Source organism: Microcaecilia unicolor, chromosome 4 (genome assembly GCF_901765095.1).
Source record: "Microcaecilia unicolor chromosome 4, aMicUni1.1, whole genome shotgun sequence".
NCBI lineage: Eukaryota > Metazoa > Chordata > Amphibia > Gymnophiona > Siphonopidae > Microcaecilia > Microcaecilia unicolor.
Window position 1 is genome coordinate 11,326,658 of NC_044034.1, and position 21,657 is coordinate 11,348,314.

At 47.7% G+C, this 21,657-nt stretch overlaps 2 protein-coding genes across 5 annotated transcripts in view; one reads left to right on the top strand and one right to left on the bottom strand.

Moving 5' to 3' along the window:
• LOC115468286 (E3 ubiquitin-protein ligase TRIM39-like) overlaps positions 1 to 21,657 on the top strand; it is an 875,973-nt gene that overhangs the window by 652,564 nt on the left and 201,752 nt on the right. The gene's annotated exons all lie outside the window — the stretch shown is intronic.
• Positions 1 to 21,657, bottom strand: part of LOC115468283 (E3 ubiquitin-protein ligase TRIM39-like) — a 572,298-nt gene that overhangs the window by 469,765 nt on the left and 80,876 nt on the right. The gene's annotated exons all lie outside the window — the stretch shown is intronic.

Below are 21,657 nucleotides of genomic sequence, written 5' to 3' on the forward strand. Positions count from 1 at the left end.
CAGTTAACTTCACCTTATTAAGGGCCCTTTTACTAAGGCGTGCTAGCGGATTTAGTGTGCACTAGAATTAGGAATATAATGGGCTTTTAGTGCACACTCATTTTTAGCAAGCACTAAATCCACTAGTGTAATAAAATGGGACCCTAAGTTAGGGTAGCCTTGTTGCTGTGCTAACTTTATGCGGTTACTTAGCCACGTCCCGCCCTTACCCTATCCGGTTAGAGGATGACTGATTAACGGAGAGATTGAGTAGCACTAATCAGTTAACCCTCTCCTTGCCATTTAAATCACTTTGAATTGGGCCCAATATTAATATTACTCTGCCCATAAAGGATTGTATGTGGACATATGAGTATGGTGTTCGCCCTCAGACAGCAGGGATCTCCCAGGAAACATCTGTGGAATTATGAAGAGTGACAGAAAATCAAATAGAAAATAGCTTTTATTTATTTTATTTCACTGCTTTATATACTGCAAATGATCTCTGAGGTGATTATGGGGTTTACAATTTCTATTGCAGGTACTTTGCACTGTCCCTAGTGGGCTGACAGTCTAAGTTATATATTGTACCTGGGGCAACAGAGCTGCAGAGGGAATTGAACCCAGTTCTCCAGGATCTGAACCCACTGCTGACCATCAGTATTTATGACATCATAAAAGACAGAATACATAGAAGTACAATGAGTCCCTGCCCTACTGAGCTTACAGTCTCTTAATATACCTCATAGTTCTTGATCCCCCCGAGGATAGAGCTGTAGAGTTTCATATTATTCACTATGGGGTCCTTTTACTAAGGCGCACCAAAAAAATGGCCTGCGCTGGTGTAGACGCGCGTAGAAAATGACATTACAGCCCGGGGTCACACGGTAGCTGGGCAGTAATTCAAAACTGATGCACGTAGGACGCACATATGCGCCTATGCGGCTTAGTACAAGGGCCCCTATATCTTCACAATATCTTATACCATCTGTCGCTTTCACTATGTCTTTGAAAACCCTCTTTACATTTATAGGCTCTAATCCCATTCTGCCGCTCTCACTGTGCCATTGAGATGTTCTTGCATTTATGAGCTCTAATCCCATCTCTCTGCCACTCTCACCGTGCCATTGAGATCTCTACTTGCATTCAAGAGCTCTAATCCCATCTCTGCCACTTTCACCGTGCTATTGAGATCTCTACTTGCATTCAAGAGCTCTAATCCCATCTCTGCCACTCTCACCGTGCCATTGAGATCTCTACTTCCATTCATGAGCTCTAATCCCATCTCTCTCATTCTCACTGTGTCACTGAGATCTCTCCTCACATTCCTGAGCTCTAATCCCATCTCTGTAACTCTGTGCCATTGAGATCTCTCCTTGCATTCATGAGCTCTAATCCCATCTCTGCCACTCTCACTGTGCCATTGAGATGTTCTTGCATTTATGAGCTCTAATCCCATCTCTCTGCCACTCTCACCGTGCCATTGAGATCTCTACTTGCATTCATGAGCTCTAATCCCATCTCTGTCACTCTTTGCCATTGAGATCTCTCCTTGCATTCATGAGCTCTAATCCCATCTCTGTCACTCTGTGTCATTGAGATCTCTCTTTGCATTCATGAGCTCTAATCCCATCTCTCACTGTGCCATTGAGATCTCGTCTTGCATTCATGAGTTCTAATCCCATCTTTCACTGTGCTATTGAGATCTCTCCTCGCAATCATGAGCTCTAATCCGATCTCTGTCACTCTCACTGTGTCTCTGAGACCTCATAGTCATGAACTCTAGTCCCATCTCTGTCACGCTCACTGTTAAATTGAAACCTCACATCACATTCACAGGCTGTGATCCTATCTCTGTCCCTCGTATCCTATATAATAATTTGAACCTCCAATGTTCTGAGGCTGCCTGGGTTCCTGGCATCTCCTGACGTCAGCCTGCGTCCAGTGTTCTATTCCCCCTCACTGCCCAACCCTCCCATCAGGAAGTAATGACAAGAGGCAGGCAGACAGACAGCAAAGGAACCCTGAGGTAACATCAGGGCCGCCGAGAGACTGGGCCGGGCCCCCGCCCCCACCTCCCGAGGTTGCCGCCGCTCCCCCTCCACCTGCCCCCCTCTGTCCGCCACCGGGCCAGGCCCCCTGCATTGAAATCACAGCGCCTCTCACCTCCGTGTGAAAGCGCTGCAGGCAGTGGCAGATCGCCTCCCTTCGAGCCTCCTTCTCTCCCTGTGTCCTGCCCTCCTCTGACATCATTTAGTCTTTATGCGAGGGTGGGACAGTGATAGGGAAGGGAACGCTGGAGGCGAGCTAACATCAGGATGTTACGAACCCAGACAGTCAGAGAACCTTGAGGTACAAATTATTATATAGGTAATTTCATGTTTTAAACTCAGAAAGTTTTCTGGTTTCCACCTTTACAGGAAAGAAAGAAATCCTCAAACTTTAATATTTCTGTGGCAGTGATCGATTTGAACATGTTTAACACAAATCTGAACAATCTTCCACCTCTCACAATCCTGCCAGAGACTTCAGATTAAGGGGTCCTTTTACTAATCAGCGGTAAAAAGTGGCCTGCGGTAGTGTAGGCGTGGGTTTTGGGCATATGCAGAATCATTTTTCAGCGCGCCTAGAAAAAAATACCTTTTTGAAATTTTTGCCAAAAATGGACGGCAAAATCAAAATTCCAGCGCATCCATTTTGGGTCTCAGACCTTACCACCAGCCATAGACCTAGCGGTAAAAATTTGGCCATCAGATGCCACTTGGTGTGCATCCGCTACGTGCATCCGAAAATAAAAAATATTTTTCAGACATGCGTAGTGGACTCACACCAAAAATGAAATTACTGCAAGCGCCATTTTGGTGCACGTTGTGCGTGCGTAGACACTTACGCGGCTTAGTAAAAGGGGTCCTCAGGAAATAAATCAGGAAAGCAGCTGGATTTTATGAAATCATAAGGAGGAGCAGCAGAGCTTCCCAGATTTATTTGTACATAAGACTCTGGTAACATAACTACAAATTGTCACGCAGAGAGAGAGACTCTGGGAATGTTAATCCTGAGCCCTGCTGTTTAATTCCAGGCTGGTAGCTGGCGGATTCTCTGAGGATATTTAGAATTAGTCCCAAAGAAAGGTTGGAGTTTCCCTGTGAAGGAGTCAGTGAAGGTGAAGAGATGAGATTTATTATCTACATTATAAAACGAAACCTTTCCTGCCTCATAGTCCAGCAGAATCCCCACTGCCTGGAGGATCTCTCTCAGGGGGATCTTGGTCTCAGGGGAAGCGAGAGCCCAGAATTCCTTTTCATAGCACAGCTCCACAGTCCAGAATCCTTCCCCAGGTGACGGTTTGATCCGTCCCTTCCTCCTCACAGAGGCCCAGATGCATCAACCATACGTTAAAAAAAGCAAACGTTAAAATCCGAACCGAATTATAAACAACGAATAATGCTCAAAAAACACACCTCAGAAATGTTTGGTTCATTATTCCTAACTCGGATGCATGAAGGATTCACTAATGTGGTGTACCGTAGTAGGAAGCGCACGCGCACAGATTCATTCGGAAGCAAACAGTATCTACGTGGCTAATATGCGCCTGTGACGTCACAGGCGTGCGCCAACCACGGCGTGCAAAATCACGTTGCTGTTCTTTTAAATCACTACTGGCGTGTACAGCGTGTACAGCCTGAAGCCCTAACCGTTGGTTTTCTGCTTGCAATTTTATATGTGAAAGTGCCGTTTGTTGTCATTGTTATATCGGTAGGTAAGACAGTCTCACGAGCGTTAAAATGTAATAATTTTTATAAAAATAAATATGTTTTCCTTGTTTTTCGCTTCTACAATTTTCCCTTTTCAGGGGTGTGTGGCGTGTTCGACGTTTTTTTTACCCTTTAGTCTTCATAACTGTTCATTGGTGAGTAACACTTGAGATGAGCTTGTGAGTGTGCCACACTGTTATTTTTCTAACATTTACCTGTTGATTAATGCTTCATTTCCAAGATGTTAAAATCTCCTCCTTTTAATTTGTCTGGAAGCAATGGCTGATAATGTGTCGTGGCGTCAGGAGGACGAGGAGACAGTTGCCAGTGAGGGCCAGATTTTCCATGACAAACGTAAGCGTGCTCCAAAATTTACGGATGAAGAACTAGAAGTGTTGGCTTGCGGTGTGTGCGCCGAATTCCGATGACTTTTTAAACAGACCGGGGTGTCGACTGGACAAAAGAACAAAATATGGAGGAAGATTGTGGATGAGGTGAATGCTCTTGGTGTGCGGATGTGCTCTGTACAGCAGTGTAAGCACCGTTGGCACGACTTCAAGGGAATGGTTAAAAAAAAGGCACAGGCCAAATGGGAACATCAAAAGCGTACGGGGGGGTGGACCTCCATGTACCGTCGAGCTGACACCCCTGGAGGAGGTTGTTATGGCCACCTTTGGTCGTGTGCAGGTGGTCGGACTGTCGGCTGGCGGCGACACCTCGGAAGAAGCCAATCCTGCTATGCAAGGTAAGTTGTGCTAGCACAAAGGGTGCTACAGTGTAAAAACTTTTGTTTTGGTGGGCTTGTGCAAATCACGTTTGTGCCTGCGTTTCTAGCAGTGGCGTAGCCAGACCTGAGATTTTGGGTGGGCCCAGAGCTAATATGGGTGGGCACTATCAAACATATAAATGGCGAGTGACCGACTCACTCGCAAATGTGCAGTAGAGACTTCCCTCTCTGTCCCGCCCCCGCGTCAATACGTGATGACGGAGGGGGGCGGGACAGAGAGGGAAACTGCGCCGCCGAGGTTGCTACCGCTACCCCCCCCCACTCGGAGTCGCCGCCGCCACCCCTCCACCCGGCCCTCTCTTCCCTTCTGAACTTACACATCCATTCGCCGAACGCAGCAACGCACATCAGCTGAGCTGCAGTGAGCCCTTCCTTCTTTGCCTGTGGCCCCGCCCTCCTGTGACGTAACGTCAGCGAGGGCGGGACACACACAGGCAGAGAAGGAAGGGGCAGCTCAGCTGATGTGCGTTGCTGCGTTCGGCGAATGGATGTGTAAGTTCAGAAGTGAAGAGAGGGCCCGGGCCAGGTGGAGGGGTGGCGGCGGCGGCGACTTCGAGGGGGGGGGAGCGGTGGCGACTTCGCGGGGGGGAGGGGAGCGGTGGTGACCGCGGGGGGAGGAAAACCTCAATACCAGCCCGTTTTTACGGGCTGAACCGCTAGTATATATATAAATGGATAGATAAATAAATTTTAAACTAGGCACTGCAGAGACTGTCCCCACCCAAAAACCCACTAAAATGAGAGAAAGACAACTTTTTAAAAATTAAGCTAGCGTTGGCACTATTAAAATTTATTGTTGGGGAATTTTTGGGTGGGGATGGGCTCCTCATTGCCCTAGGCACCGGCACGTCTACCCCCCCCCCCCCCATCCAGAAGCCCACTAGCAGACCACAGCCATCATTTTGATTTCAAAAGAATAATTAAAATGCTGGCAGGTCATGGTGGTGGGCTTCGGGGTGGGCTCTTCACTGCAGGGCAAAAAAAGGTATATTTTAATCATTAAATATATACATTTTTTTGCCCTAGGCAGAGAAGTGTTTACCCCACCCAGAAATTCCACAACAATAAATTTTAATAGTGCCCAGACCCCAGCTAGCCTTAATTTAAAAAAAAAAATTACATGATGATTATAATGGAAAAAAAAAGCATTTACAATTTTATAACCTGCTGGCTGCTGCTGGGCTGGGTTGGGCTGCTGGCAGCAGGCAGCTGCTGCTTACCTTGGCACTGGTAGTAAAGTTATGGAGCCAGACACTACTGCTGAAACTTCTGGAGTGATCGCTTGTGAACTTCCAGGTCCTCCGATGCCAATTCCCATGCCCAGGGCCAGGCTGAGGCTCGCCTCGCATAATGCACGTGCGCACGTCCAGTCATTAGCGCCGCTGCTACCGCCGTGTAGGATCCGGATGGAATCATGATGGGAAACTACGACACGGCGCGCTGCCTGCGCGGCCCTGCAGTGCATTCCCGAAGGTAGGCGTCGGCGGGCTGATGTTCGGAGCCTACCCTGAAGACCTAAGCGGATGCCTGGCTACCGCGACGGGGCTGCTGCTGCTGCAGACTGCAGCAGTGTGTGTGTGCGCTTGGGTGGTGGTGGGCGGGCGGCGGGCCTGAGCGAAATCGGGCTGGAATGGATTCCTCCGTCGTCGTGCCGTGCTGCTGCTCCTGCAACTGTGTGCGCTTCGGTGGGTGGGCCTGGGCCGAAATTGGGCGGGCCTGGGCCCACCCAGGCCCACCCGTAGATACGCCCCTGGTTTCTAGGTGGGCACCTGGAAGATTCCACATTGTCAGGTCCCAAATCGGAGGACACAGAAGGTGGTGAGTACTGTGATGTGCCGGTGGGGTTTCAGGAAGGGACATTACTTCATAGCTATTGCCATACTGTGAAAGGTCCCTGTAGCAAGGCATACTGTTTCCATGCGTTTGTTCTTTTGTTCCCTGTTGTACAGCCTGTACGACCCCCTCAGCCCCTTCCTGTACTACCAGCGATGCTCTGCCATGTACAAGCCAGTCAACCTCTGCCCCTTCGTGGAGTACCACTGATGCTGTTCCACGTAAGTATAGTATGTGTGCTGCTATTGTTGTTCAAAATGTTTTTATTTGTCGCAGTTATGGAACTGCAGGCTTTGTATCCCACCTCCGTGCACTTATGGAACTGCAGACTCAAAGTGGCTTACAATGAATACATTTTGTATTGCACCATCTTGCACAGCATGGTGATTAAAAGAGATTTGAGATGTTGGCAGAAGTTACATATTTGTTTGCATTTATTAGTGATCAGACATACTTGGACAATTTTTATATACCACTATCATATCTCCACTCAGCCACACCACGTGTCTCCCGGCATCCAGTTCCCGGTTCTTCTACATGGTCGTCTGCAAGGACTGCGACACCATGTGAAACTCCGCTCGAGGAAGAAGACACACCTGAGTACAGACGTTTTATTGTCTGTTGCATCAAGGTTGGACATCTGCGTTGTTTTTGAATACCTTTCACTATTTATGTAATCGCCTTTCAATTGGATAGGTCTATGGTTGGGAACGCCGACACAAGGAGAGGGTGGAGATGAAAATGTGACACTTGACCTCTCTGGCGGTAGTGTCACCCTTCTATCTACTTGAAAAAGTGGCTGGACGTGTCGAGCATTCCACAGCAGCCATATGTGCACAGGTGAACAAAGATGTGGAGAAAACCAACGCCCTGTTAGAGCATACTAATGGCCATTTGATTGAACTGTGCAACCTGATGATAGCGTGTTCCCAGCAGCTACAGCAGATGTTCCAGCAGCTACAGCAGATGTTTTTGGACCTCCGCCAGGAGACCAGGGGGAAGCAGCATGACCTGTTTGTGGATGACTATGGCTGCAGTCCCCACGAAGGAAATGGTATATTCTTTTTGTGTTTTCTCTCCCTATATCAGGTGCATATCCCCCTAATCTATATCCCCTCTGTTTTCATGTGTTCATCTTCTGTGTTTTTAACTTTTCCCGTACATTATTATAGCCCGGACACCAGCCCAGCAGTGGACAAACAGCGATGCTCTCCCGAGTAAGTACAGTATGTAACGTGGTTCTTATGTCTAGGCTTCTCTTTTTGATCCTCCAGATGTATGTAGTAAAGGAACATATGTTTTTTTGACTGCAGGCTGGACGAACAGTGTACCTCGCACGCTTTCTTCATTGCCACCCCATCGCTCGTGGTGTGCATTCATGGACTCCCGTCCATAGTACGTATGGATCTTATTCTGCTAACCAATGGGTATTTTCCGGTAACTGGCGAACTGTACACCGATTGACATATCTCAACATATGTTGTGACACCTGTTTTTTTTTTCCCCAGCTGTTGGTCAAACCCAGGGCTCAAGGTCATCATTTTTAGGGTAATGCTTTAATAAAAAGTTGGAATTGTGCACCAGTCCAGATACTTTGTATTCTACTATGCAACAGTTATGTAAACCTCTAATTTTCCGTATTGTGTTTTCACAGGCCTGAACACAGAACAGCACGTGCACGACCCGGGAACAGCAGGACACCCTCCGTCAGCCCACCGGTGTGTCATCCTCTCTCTCAATAGTAAGTTTCATAGACAGACTTACAAACAACAATGTTAAGTTGTGCATTATTTTCGGTACATATGTTATTTATTTTGTGCCTCCTCTTTTAAGGTTTTGCTGTTTACTAGTGTACAGCTGGGGTGGCCTACTGGTACGGTTGTTGGACTCAGGCCACGAGTTCAAGTCCTTATTCTGGCACATGCAGCTCTTTGCGGCTCAGGGCAATCTACTTTACCCTCCAATTAATTCATGTACAAATAAGCAGGTGTATATGTGCCCTGCGTTGAGCCTGCCATGATTCCGAAAGCACGGTGCACACTGTTCTGTCCTCCGACAGCCTCGCACTAGTTTATAACGTGATCCTAAAATGTGTGTAATGCCTTTACTGTTATTCTCAGTCCCACTGGAAAAATACATGAGCAATGCACTGTGGGTAATGTAGTTCACAGGCAGTGCAACCACACTTGTTTGGCTGTGTAAGAACTGCTATCACTGGTTGTGAGGCTGCTCAGACCTTCTCTCTCTCCCTCTCTCTCTGCCAAGCTTGGCTCTTTTGTCTTCCTGCTCAGTCTTACTATTCTGTCCACAGAGGTCAGCCAGGTATGACCTTTCCCTCCTATCTCTAGGACTACCCCTTGCTATCCGATAGCAGGCTTTGTCCCCATTGGTCTCTATCTGCTCCTCCCTGTGTGAAGCCCCAACACTTCTTTGTCCTTTCAGCCACGAGAGGCTTCTTCCTCCATTACAGCCAGGGACATGGAGCCAACACCATCACGCTCCAGACAGCTCTGTCCGGCTCAAACTCCCTGTAACGAACCTGGATTTTTTACCCTGTAAATATCTTCTTCCAAATGAGATATCGCACATTGCAGTCACCCAGCTTTGGACTATTTCTACCTGTTCAACCACTTTCCCCTCCCCCTGCAATACAACTACCTCTCTTCAGATCTCCACCTCCCACAGCCTCCAGATTAAGAAGTCTCTGTATCCTGAACATCTATCTGTGAGTAAATTATCTGTGATTTATTCAATAAAAGAGACTTTATAAAATAATAGAGACTTCAGGTGATTGCTGCGCCAGGGTTATGCTCCATGATATTGGGGCTTCTAGTTACCAAGCCCCAAGAGTCATGACACACACATGTGACTGCCCTAATAAGGTGGACTCAATTACAGGTTAAAAATTGTTTGTTTCTGTTGTTTCCTTACAGCCACAGAACACCGGATTACCAAACCGAAACTCTAGAATGTGGCACCCAGCCTCTGGAACGTAAGTTGCGGTGCATGATGTACTAATGCATTAAAAACTGTATAACATTTGTTCATCCTTTCATCCCTCCTACTGTAAGGGTTTGCTGTCACAGTTGTTGAACGGCACAACAACAACCAATAATACTTTACATTTCTGTGAGCGGAACTAGGGTACGCTGCACTGTACAGTACAGCACAGAAGGACATGTCTACGCTCTGAGCTTCTAATGTACAGGACTAAATGTAAAATTGGGGTTGTCTACATAAGTAGCATATTTTGGGGGGTTTCCTATGTGCAGAAGGCGACAGACGAGGTGTGCTTCCGTCAATGTTTTTAGGATGGGTAGGGCGGGGGCCTTGTAAAAGGGCTCTGTGAATGTATTCTGATCATGGGGTGATGCGAGGACATAAGTGCGTATACTGCATCATGGAGGTCGTGTGTAGAGACGTAGGGTGGGGTGATGTTAAAGTGTTTGTCAGGGGCCGCAGAGAAAGTTTATTTGTTGGTTTGTTGTTCGAGTTACAACTGTGTATGCGGCACGTAATTGGAAGGTTGTGCGCAAACCAAACAACCGAATGCAGGTTACAAACTGTTTTTTTTTTTTTTCGTTGCACAGGTACGGTGAAACGCCAGGATCCAGTATGAAGGAGCTACAGGACGCATCGGAAAATGGAGTTGCTACCAGCTTATGGATGTATCGAATAGCAGATAATTTGGATTGTGAAATGCATACCTGACTGATCTTTTTGGTTGTGTAAACATTGTATATTTTTACGGTGGATCATTATGCACACTTGTATTTTGTTATTTTAATAGTATTCAATAAAGCATCAATGTTTATAAATATCAATATATTATTCGCGTTGCATCTCATCTCATGCAAACAATGATAAACAATTGCCCAATGTATGCAAGATAATAAATTTATTACAGTTACAACAAAAATTAAAATCTGGAAGGAATTACAGGGTACTTTACGTCTTGCTTAGATTCATACACTTTATAATTGTGTTTATGCTATGTTAAGGGTTGTGGCCGGTGATTGCATCCATCAGGTTAATTGCTCCTTGAGCGGGTGACTTGACAGATGTGCACAGATGGTAGGTTTTAACCCTTATGAGTGTTACGTAACTACAAAGGCTGACGAGGTTTGGAAAAGAATCTTTGGATGACCTGTTTGCGCACAGCACATCCCCTGCTTACATCAGATCCTCTGTCCAAGGGTGTTATGTCCACTTCAGGAGGTACAACAATCTCAATGTCTAGGCGATGATTCAGGGCGATGTTATGCAGCATGCAGCATACAAGCACTGTATCAGCCACCTTTTCTGGGGAATATTGCAGTGATCCACCTGAAATGTGCAAGCAGCGAAACCTGCTCTTCAGTACCCCAAATGTGCGCTCAATTGTGCATCTTGTTGAGCTGTGTGCCTCGTTGTAGCGCTTCTCCGCTTCAGACCGTGGCATCGCGAGCGGTGTTCTGCATCCATACCCAGCATCCCCTGCAGGAACACAACAATGCATTACTTAGTCGAACTGTGCAGATTGCTAGCATCCCCTAACCTTACATAATTGTGCCCTACTCGTCTTTTGAAGGTTTTCTGCCTTCGGAACATGCGGTTATTTCCCGTCCCAATGGTGGAAGCGGTTGAATCATCTACCAATAATGCATCTATCAATACAACGACATATACTCCCCTTCACCTGTACATGTAATAGGACACACTCACCAAGAAGCAACCCATTTGCAATTTTTCCCTCAGCAAACTTTTTCCCCAGTGCACTGTTCGACAAGATGTAGGAGTCATGGCAGCTCCCCGGAAAACGTGGGACAACATCCAGGATCCTAAGGTTTGCATCGCACACTGCTTGCACGTTCAACGAGTACCCCAATCATGCGGTTACGGTACTGCATTTCTTCTGCTGCAGGCGGGGTGAAAGCAACACGTGTGCAGTCAATAGCTCCCAGTACATTGGGCATGCCAGCAATCTTGTAGAATTCCGTCTTGATCCTCCTCTGTTCCTCTTCCGCTGTGGGAAAAGCAATGTATTTCCGCACACATTTTTTCAGTGCGGGCAGAACCTGAAACCAATAGCAAAGGTTGCTGTTTTACCATGCCGCTTTACATATTACAGATACGAGACGAGGGTGTAACAAATGGGGGTGAGGGCAGAGACGTGGTGGAGTACAGAGATGGGGAGAGGGTTTTAAGAAATGGATTTTTACCTGGGGCAGATGTCTTGAAACAGTGTTCCCTCCGTGGCCCTTGATAGGGCGTGTGCTCCTGCGGATTCGGCTGCACCCAGGAGAAGTGGTCCTCATCGCCCCGGATTGGCCCAGGAGGCCTTGGTATGCGGACCTCCGACAGATGCTAGTGGAGGCTCCCCTTCCTTTACCTCTGGTACCGAACCTGTTGTTACAGGGCCCGGTAGCCATGGAGGATGCCTGCCGCTTTGGTCTTATGGCATGGCGACTGAGAGGGCGCAATTGAGGGACAAAGGTTATTCAAACAAAGTCATTTCCACTCTCCTGCAGGCCGCTGTTACCCTCCAATACATGCTGAAATGTCCCTGTGGCGAAGAACTGCAGAATGGTCAGCAGCTTTAGCAATCCAGGTACTGCATGGGATCTTGCAGTGCTGGGGTCGATATCATGTCTTATCTCCTGGTACAGCTCATATATTGCATTTCTGGATAAGCGGTAGTCATCTAAAATCTTCCTATCTGACATGTCTTCAAGAACCAGACGTCTACGAAACACACGTGGGCGCCTGACTGGCAGCAGCGTGGGCATCTTGCATACCTTCAAAGTCCAACTGTGCCAGGAAAAATCCACCATCCATCACCTTATAGTTTAAATTCACAATCGGTGCAGAGACGAGAACAGCGTATGTTTAAGGCGCGAATGTATGACGTCGTAGACACGCGCCATCGCGGAGCTAGTCACGAAGCAAACAGGATCGGGAAAATATAGGCCTATTCGCTAACCCGTGTCACGTGCTACAGTAACGTCATAGCACGCGTTGTGCTCCGGCGCGCCGTGAGCTCGCACAATACGAACGTCAGATATTTGCACATATATACGCAATGCGTGGCACACCCAAGTATAAGCTGTAAATAAAAAGTATTTTCAAAGGGTTTTGGGTGGGTTTTCGTATGTCTGCCAGAAGTTGCAAAGGTGGGAAAAATTCTCCAGTCCAAATAGGGCGGCCCCCGCCCCACCAAGGCCCACTCATACATACACCACTACCAATTCGCAAACCTGTGGCACTGCGGCCTGTATTGCGCCTCCCCCCCCACTCAACCTGTTTGCGATTTACCACAATAGAATCACACGCACACAGCAGACCATATTGTGAAAAATATTTATAAACGTTTTTAAATATAAAACTTTTTGGTACAAACTATATACAGATGCGGTGGGATAGGGGGGGAAAGGGTAGTACACAGCCTCAAGGAGACTGAATTTGGGAGGAGAGATACTGGAGCAACTCTGAAAGGTTCTCCAGTACCTCCCCTCCCTGGTGCAGGGTGCCGGCAAAGTCCTGGAGCTCCTCAGGGGAAAGACAGGTACGGGCAAGAGGGATAGGAGAGGAGGCACGGTCCACAAGGGTGGGAGGGATAGTGGAGGTGGATCTGGTGCGGGTGGGAGTAGGTGGAATGGGAGAGGTACCTCTGTGCTCGGTGGGGTTGGGACGGATAGGGGATACAGCCCTGTCAAATGTTCCAGGGGGAGGGGAGGGAGGGGGAAGAAAGGGGAATTCTTCTTCTCCCGTGAGGTCCACAACACCACCTGCCATTAAAAAAAAAAAAAAGGACCATTTACAATGATTCACCACATACAAATTTTGAAAGATATATAATGGAGACAATAGTTAGACATAAGGGATACATAGAAGGGATAGGGATTATAGATAATTTATTGCTTTTGCTGTTGGTTTTACTTTATTTGTCCATAGTAATATACGTAAAGCGATTGTAGAATCTATAACACATTACAGTTTAATAACTATTTCTATAGGGAAAATACACAACGAGATAAACTCACCATGGACCACAACAACATCCATGTGGAATCGTTCCAGTAGTGGGGTGATATTTTCTGTGGTGGCGGAGGTGGAGGCCCCGGCAGGGAGTTGAGAAAAGGGGAGGGAAGTCCGAGGGAGAGCGTGGGAGGTGGTAGCACCAGCGCTTGTGCGACTGTGCGGCTGGGGGGAGTCAGAGAGGGGGACGGGAGGCCTGATGGTACTGAGCGGCGTGGGGGAGTCAGAGAGGGGGAGAGGAGCGCAGATGGGACTTTGCGGCTGGGGAGAGTCGGAGAGAGGAGGGGCTCTGGACATTATTTACAGGAGGAGGAGAGGCATGGCGAAAGGGACCATGTGACTGGGCGGGGAGACGCAGAACGGTGGGTTCATTTCTGGGTCTCTTGGGGGGGGGGGGAAAGGAAGAGGGGCCGGGACGCACTAGGGCATAAGGAACAGGATGGGGACCAGGGGTAGGATAGGATGGGCGAGGAGGAACAGGACCTGCCAGGGACCCCTCGCCCCCCTGGGGATCATCATCGTCATCATCATCAGTATCATCATCCGATGATACTTCTGCAAAGAGACCAACGAAATATCAGCACCCTCAAAGGCATCACGAAATCTGTGGCTGTTGTAACCGAGTAATGTGAAACCAATAAATACCTGGACTGTTGTCCAGGTTCGAGCCGACCTCCTGGAGCCAGTTCCAGTTGTCCTTCCTTATTGCTCTGGCCCTTTTCTTAAGCTCCTCAACCTATAACCCCACAAAAAAATGACGGGATATAAGGTGAAAATATAAGGTGCCACTCTACCAAAACCCTCATCCACACCCTTGTCACCTCTCGTTTAGACTACTGCAATCTGCTTCTTGCTGGCCTCCCACTTAGTCACCTCTCCCCTCTCCAGTCGGTTCAAAACTCTGCTGCCCGTCTCATCTTCCGCCAGGGTCGCTTTACTCATACTACCCCTCTCCTCAAGACCCTTCACTGGCTCCCTATCCATTTTCGCATCCTGTTCAAACTTCTTCTACTAACCTATAAATGTATTCACTCTGCTGCTCCCCAGTATCTCTCCACACTCGTCCTTCCCTACACCCCTTCCCGTGCACTCCGCTCCATGGATAAATCCTTCTTATCTGTTCCCTTCTCCACTACTGCCAACTCCAGACTTCGCGCCTTCTGTCTCGCTGCACCCTACGCCTGGAATAAACTTCCTGAGCCCCTACGTCTTGCCCCATCCTTGGCCACCTTTAAATCTAGACTGAAAGCCCACCTCTTTAACATTGCCTTTGACTCGTAACCACTTGTAACCACTCGCCTCCACCTACCCTCCTCTCTTCCTTCCCGTTCACATTAATTGATTTGATTTGCTTACTTTATTTATTTTTTGTCTATTAGATTGTAAGCTCTTTGAGCAGGGACTGTCTTTCTTCTATGTTTGTACAGCGCTGCGTACGCCTTGTAGCACTATAGAAATGCTAAATAGTAGTAGTAGTAGTAGTAGTAGTAATATTCAAATAGTTATTGTAGAATGGCAAGGTGTGCAAGAGAAATGTACATATGTAATAAACTGTATCACACCCCTACATTCTACCAAACAAGAACACATACATAAAAAACGTGCACATGTACGATAAATTAAAAAATAATACATGCACCTAAGGTTGTCCAGAAATGACAATACTTACGGATCTGGGGTAGGAAGACCGCCGATTGAACAGGCGCTGCAGGACATTCCATCCCTGGTCCATTTTTATTATGTTTCTTTTTTTCCCCGGCCGGGGAAAAAGCCGCTTGGCATTGACATTGATTAGCTGTGCAAGCCACAGCACATCCATACCTGAAAAATTTGGTTTCCTACCCCTTGCAGCCATTACTCGCCAGACGCACGTTGTAAAAGCACGTATTATGACGCAGCTGTATGACAGCTTAGGTCTGTACGAAAGCTCTGACCAGACGTTTAATACGTACCGGTAAATGATTCGGTATAATCGTCAGTATTGTTAGTGCATCCCGAATCGTTCGCAGAACAATGGTTTGGGCTGTTTTTTATTCCGTTTTCGTTAGCTGCTTGATTCGTTGGAAAAAGGCCTTTAATGCATGCAACGGTTAGGAATTTCGTTCGTTAAACGGTTGTTGGAGGGTCGTTAAGGTTTTGTGCATCTAGCCCTGAGTTCGATTCCCACTTCAGGCACAGGCAGCTCCTTGTGACTCTGGGCAAGTCACTTAACCCTCCATTGCCCCATGTAAGCCGCATTGAGCCTGCCATGAGTGGGAAAGTGCAGGGTACAAATGTAACAAAAAACAAATAGATACTATTGGAGATTCTACATAGAATGTTGCTATTCCACTAGCAACATTCCATGTAGAAGGCTGCGCAGGCTTCTGTTTCTGTGAGTCTGACGTCCTGCATGTACGTGCAGGACGTCAGACTCACAGAAGCAGAAGCCTGCGCGGCCACATCGGTGATCTGCAAGGGCCGACTTCTACATGGAATGTTGCTAGTGGAATAGCAACATTCCATGTAGAATCTCAAATAGTAGCAACAGTGGAGGAGTGGCCTAGTGGTTTGGGTGGTGGACTTTGGTCCTGAGGAATTGAGTTCGATTCCCACTTCAGGCACAGGCAGCTCCTTGTGACTCTGGGCAAGTCAGTTAACCCTCCATTGCCCCATGTAAGCCGCATTGAGCCTGCCATGAGTGGGAAAGTGCGGGGTACAAATGTAACAAAAATAAAATAGATACTATTGGAGATTCTACATGGAATGTTGCTATTCCACTAGCAACATTCCATGTAGAAGGCTGCGCAGGCTTCTGTTTCTGTGAGTCTGACGTCCTGCACATACGTACGTGCAGGACGTCAGACTCACAGAAGCAGAAGCCTGCGCAGCCAGATTGGTGATCTGCAAGGGCCAACTTCTACATGGAATGTTGCTAGTGGAATAGCAACATTCCATGTAGAATCTCAAATAGTAGCAACAGTGGAGGAGTGGACTTTGGTCCTGAGGAACTGAGTTCGATTCCCACTTCAGGCACAGGCAGCTCCTTGTGACTCTGGGCAAGTCACTTAACCCTCCATTGCCCGTCACATAGAGCCTGCCATAAGTGGGAAAGCACGGGGTACAAATGTAACAAAAATTTAAAAAAAATAAAAGGAAACAGAGGGCAATGCTTGGCCAGCAACTGTACCTGGTAGGTAATGCAAAAACAGAATCAGGCGACCCTCAGGGGGAGGAATGCTGGCTTCGGCCTAACCACTGGTAAGCCTTTCCTCAGTTGAGAGGTGCCCAGCTCTACCACCGGCTGCCTTTCAGGTGCTGTGGAGGACTTGCAGCTCATCTGCATATCCTTACAGCCTTCTCCGGGGTGACACCCAGGTCCACTCCGATCCACTCAGGGCCTCCGCTCTAGGTGCCGTGCGCCGTTAGGCATTTTTCTCTTTACATCTAATCTTCTTCCCAGTTGCTAAAGTACCTCAGTCATTTATGGCCTCTATTCACATTCTCTTCCTAGCCCTGTCCCTTCCTAATCTTTTCCCTCACCCCCTACCTCTCTCCGCTACAGGAACTCACTGCCCATCCATCGACTTCATCACCTCACCTTCTCTCCTACCCTCTTCCTCCCTCTTGGCTTTTAATCTCCATCTCTTTCTTCCCTCCATTTTGCCTTCCCTATTCCACCTAAATACCTCTCGCCTTCGACGCCTTCGTGGCCACACCTCTCCAACTCTCCTCCGCTCTCTTTTACTCCTTCTCTTACTCTCAGCCGGAGACATCAATCCCAATCCTGGCCCCCCTCACCAACTATTATCCCAACTCTATAGATCTCACCACGACCTCTCTAACCTCATCTCTATTTCTCTACTCCCCTCCTCTTCTCTGCCCTTCTCTTGCATGGAATGCCCGCTCTATCTGTAACAAACTCGCCTATATCCAGGACCTCTTTATCTCACGTCACCTCCATCTGCTCACCATAACAGAAACCTGGCTCTGCCCTGATGACTCTGCTTCAGTCGCAGCCCTGTGCCATGGCGGTTATCTATTTTCACATACTCCTTGCCCTGCTGGTCGCGGGGGCGGTGTTGGACTACTTCTCTCTCCCTCCTCCAGATTTCAACCCCTTCTTCCACCTCAATCTCACTGTTTTTCCTCCTTTGAAGTCCACTCTATCCGCCTTTTCTCTCCTCTGCCTCTTCGAATAGCGGTCATTTATCGTCCCCCTGATAGGTCCCTTTCATCCTTTCTCAGTGACTTTGACGCCTGGCTTGCCTTCTTCCATGATCCTTCCTCCCCCTCTCTCATCCTTGGTGACTTTAATATTCCTGCTAATGATTCTTCCAACTCTTATATTTCCAAATTACTCGCTTTAATGTCCTCCTTTAATCTCCAACTATGCTCCACCTCCCCCACTCATCAAAATGGTCACTGTCTTGATCTCATCTTCTCCTCCAACTGTTCACCCTCTAGTTTCCTTGCCTCTGATCTTCCCCTCTCTGATCACCATCTTATAACTTTCACACTTAAATCTCCTCCCTCCCAGTCCCGTCCTATCTTATCTAATTTATCCAGGAATCTTCACGATATTGACCCTTCATCTCTATCCTCCCATGTTTCAAACCTCCTCTCTACTGTGGCACTATCCACGTCTGTCAACGAGGCTGTTTCTTCTTACAACAATACTCTATCCTCTGCCTTAGACACTCTTGCACCTTTGATGACCCGCCCTATAAGGCGTACAAAACTCCAACCTTGGCTGACTTCTAATATCCGCTACCTATGTTCCTCTACCCGCTCCGCTGAATGCCTCTGGCGGAAATCTCGGGCCCTTGCTGATTTCTTACACTTTAAGTTCATGCTGACCTCCTTCCAATCTGCTCTTTTATGTGCCAAACAGGATTATTATATCCAACTGACCAACTCTCTTGGCTCTAACTCTCGACTTCTCTTCACCACATTGAACTCTCTCCTCAAGGTGCCCCCTCCCCCAACTCCCCTTTCATTATCTCCTCAGACCCTTGCTGAATTCTTTCACAACAAGGTTCAAAAGATAAACCTTGCTTTCTCTACCTCACCACCTCTCCCTCCACTAGTCCGTTCTCCTCTCTCTCCTTCCCCTCATTTCCTTTCCTCCTTTCCTGAAGTTACTATTGAGAAAACTACACTTCTCCTTTCTTCCTCAAAATGTACCACCTGTTCCTCTGATCCCATTCCCACCCACCTTCTTAATGCCATCTCTCCTGCTCTTATTCCTTTTATCTGTCACATTCTCAACCTCTCACTTTCCACTGCGACTGTCCCTGCTGCCTTTAAACATGCTGTGGTCACACCTCTCCTTAAGAAGCCTTCACTCGACCCTACCTGTCCCTCTAATTACCGACCCATCTCCCTCCTTCCTTTTCTCTCCAAATTACTTGAGCGTGCTGTTCACCGTCGCTGCCTTGATTTTCTCTCCTCACATGCTATTCTTGACCCACTACAATCTGGTTTTCGCCCTCTCCACTCAACTGAAACTGCTCTTACTAAAGTCTCCAATGACCTATTACTGGCTAAATCCAGAGGTCAATATTCCATACTCATTCTTCTTGATCTTTCCGCTGCTTTTGAAACTGTCGATCACAGCATACTTCTCAATACCCTGTCCTCACTTGGATTCCAGGGCTCTGTCCTTTCCTGGTTCTCTTCCTACCTCTCCCTCCGCACCTTTAGTGTTCACTCTGGTGGATCCTCTTCTACTTCTATCCCTCTGCCTGTCGGCGTACCTCAGGGTTCTGTTCTTGGTCCCCTCCTCTTTTCTATCTACACTTCTTCCCTTGGTTCATTAATCTCATCCCATGGCTTTTCCTACCATCTCTATGCTGATGACTCCCAAATCTACCTTTCTACCCCTGATATCTCACCTTGCATCCAAACCAAAGTTTCAGCGTGCTTGTCTGACATTGCTGTCTGGATGTCTCAACGCCACCTGAAATTAAATATGACCAAAACCGAGCTTCTCATTCCCCCCCCAAAACCCACTTCCCCGCTCCCCCCGTTTTCTATTTCTGTTGATGGCTCTCTCATTCTCCCTGTCTCCTCAGCTCGAAACCTTGGGGTCATCTTTGACTCTTCTCTCTCCTTCTCTGCTCATATCCAGCAGATTGCCAAGATCTGTCGTTTCTTTCTTTACAACATCCGTAAAATCCGTCCCTTTCTTTCCGAGCACTCTACCAAAACCCTCATCCACACCCATGTCACCTCTTGTTTAGACTACTGCAATCTGCTTCTTGCTGGCCTCCCACTTAGTCACCTCTCCCCTCTCCAGTCGGTTCAAAACTCTGCTGCCTGTCTCATCTTCCGCCAGGGTCGCTTTACTCATACTACCCCTCTCCTCAAGTCCCTTCACTGGCTCCCTATCCGTTTTCGCATCCTGTTCAAATTTCTTCTACTAACCTATAAATGTACTCACTCTGCTGCTCCCCAGTATCTCTCCACACTCGTCCTTCCCTATACCCCTTCCCGTGCACTCCGCTCCATGGATAAATCCTTCTTATCTGTTCCCTTCTCCACTACTGCCAACTCCAGACTTCGCGCCTTCTGTCTCGCTGCACCCTACGCCTGGAATAAACTTCCTGAGCCCCTACGTCTTGCCCCATCCTTGGCCACCTTTAAATCTAGACTGAAAGCCCACCTCTTTAACATTGATTTTGACTCATAACCACTTGTATCCACTCGCCTCCACCTACCCTCCTCTCTTCCTTCCCGTTCACATTAATTGATTTGATTTGCTTACTTTATTTATTTTTTGTCTATTAGATTGTAAGCTCTTTGAGCAGGGACTGTCTTTCTTCTATGTTTGTGCAGCGCTGCGTACGCCTTGTAGCGCTATAGAAATGCTAAATAGTAGTAGTAGTAGTAGTAGTTTTGAGAAGTGTGTGCAGCGAGGATGGAGGATCAGTCTCAGTGGTGTAACGGAATGACATCGGTTGTGGGTCAGTAATGCCGTTTTTTTTTTGTATCGTCCTTTGCCATCTGCTACTAATGTAGGGAGTGACATATTGTGTGGGGTGTGCGGCTGAGGGCGGCTGTATGATGGAAAGATGGAGGTCTCCGCTGCAGGCAGTTGTTGTTGAAATCAGAAGATGGAGGTATGAGAAGTTGTGGGTTGGCTGGAGCGGGAGTGACGTATTATGCGGGGGCGGGGCTGAGGGTGGCTGTACGAGTGTTTCGGAGGTTAGGAACACTACAGGGCTTCAGTGGGACGGATAGCGCTTCAGAACGTTAGAGGTGCGAATTGTGTGCATGGGGGGGCGGGGCACAGGACGCCTCAAACTTCCGTTTTTGAGCTATGGGCAAAACGGATATCTCTGGAGCCTCACACTTCCGGTTTGGAGGCTTCATTTAGAATGTTGGGGTCGCGAATTATGTCTGGAAGGGGCGGGGCTGAGGGCGGGGCTATGAGTGACAGTGAGTGGTGCATGAGTGAGAGTGAGTGAGCTGAGAGCCTAGCCTTCAGTGTTTCCCTCCCACAGAGTGAGCTTCAGAATGTTTCCAGGTGAGAATTATTATTATAGATATTTTGATCTGCTACTTGAATTCCCTGATTCCTCCTGGAAGATCTGTAACCTCCTTAGAAATATAATTGCAAATCTCACCTTCAGTAACTCCTTGGCCGGCTTCTGACTCTTCCCCTCTATCTCAGAGATCAGCTGCATGAGGGAGGAACTTTGCTCTTCTAGCTGGGTCTCATTTTCCATGATTCTCTAAATAATCTTCTTCTCTTCCTCCTCCAGTCTCGAAAGAAGGATCTGCTTCTCCTTATTCAGAAACTGGTGTAACTCTTCAAACTCGGACTCCACTTTCTGACTTTTCCTCTCTGTCTCACTCTGGATTAAACACAGAGAGATAATTCTCAGTAACACTAGAGTGATTTTGTTGCCAGAGCTCTGGATTCATTGAATAAGAAATCATCAGGAGTACAAGTGTACTGAGCACCATAGATTAATTGAGACCTGTACCTTCTCCCACCCAAACCCATCCAGAGTTCCGGTGTCTCCATTATCCTCTTATCAGTGGTGGCTCTGGTAAAGCACTTCCTCCTCTCACCACCCACTCTTTTCCCAGCCTTCCTCTCTCATCATTCTCAGAAGCTTATCCCCCTTTCACAATCTCCTCCATCCCCTGCCCAGCAGCTCCTTCTGCCTCTCTCCCATGTGCAATGTACCCATCCTGGTACCACTGTTGTCCCCATATCATTTCTACGTCAGAGGAGGGCGGGCCCAGGAAGAAAGAAGGGACGTCTGAGGAGGCCTTCTGAATCGCCGATCAGCT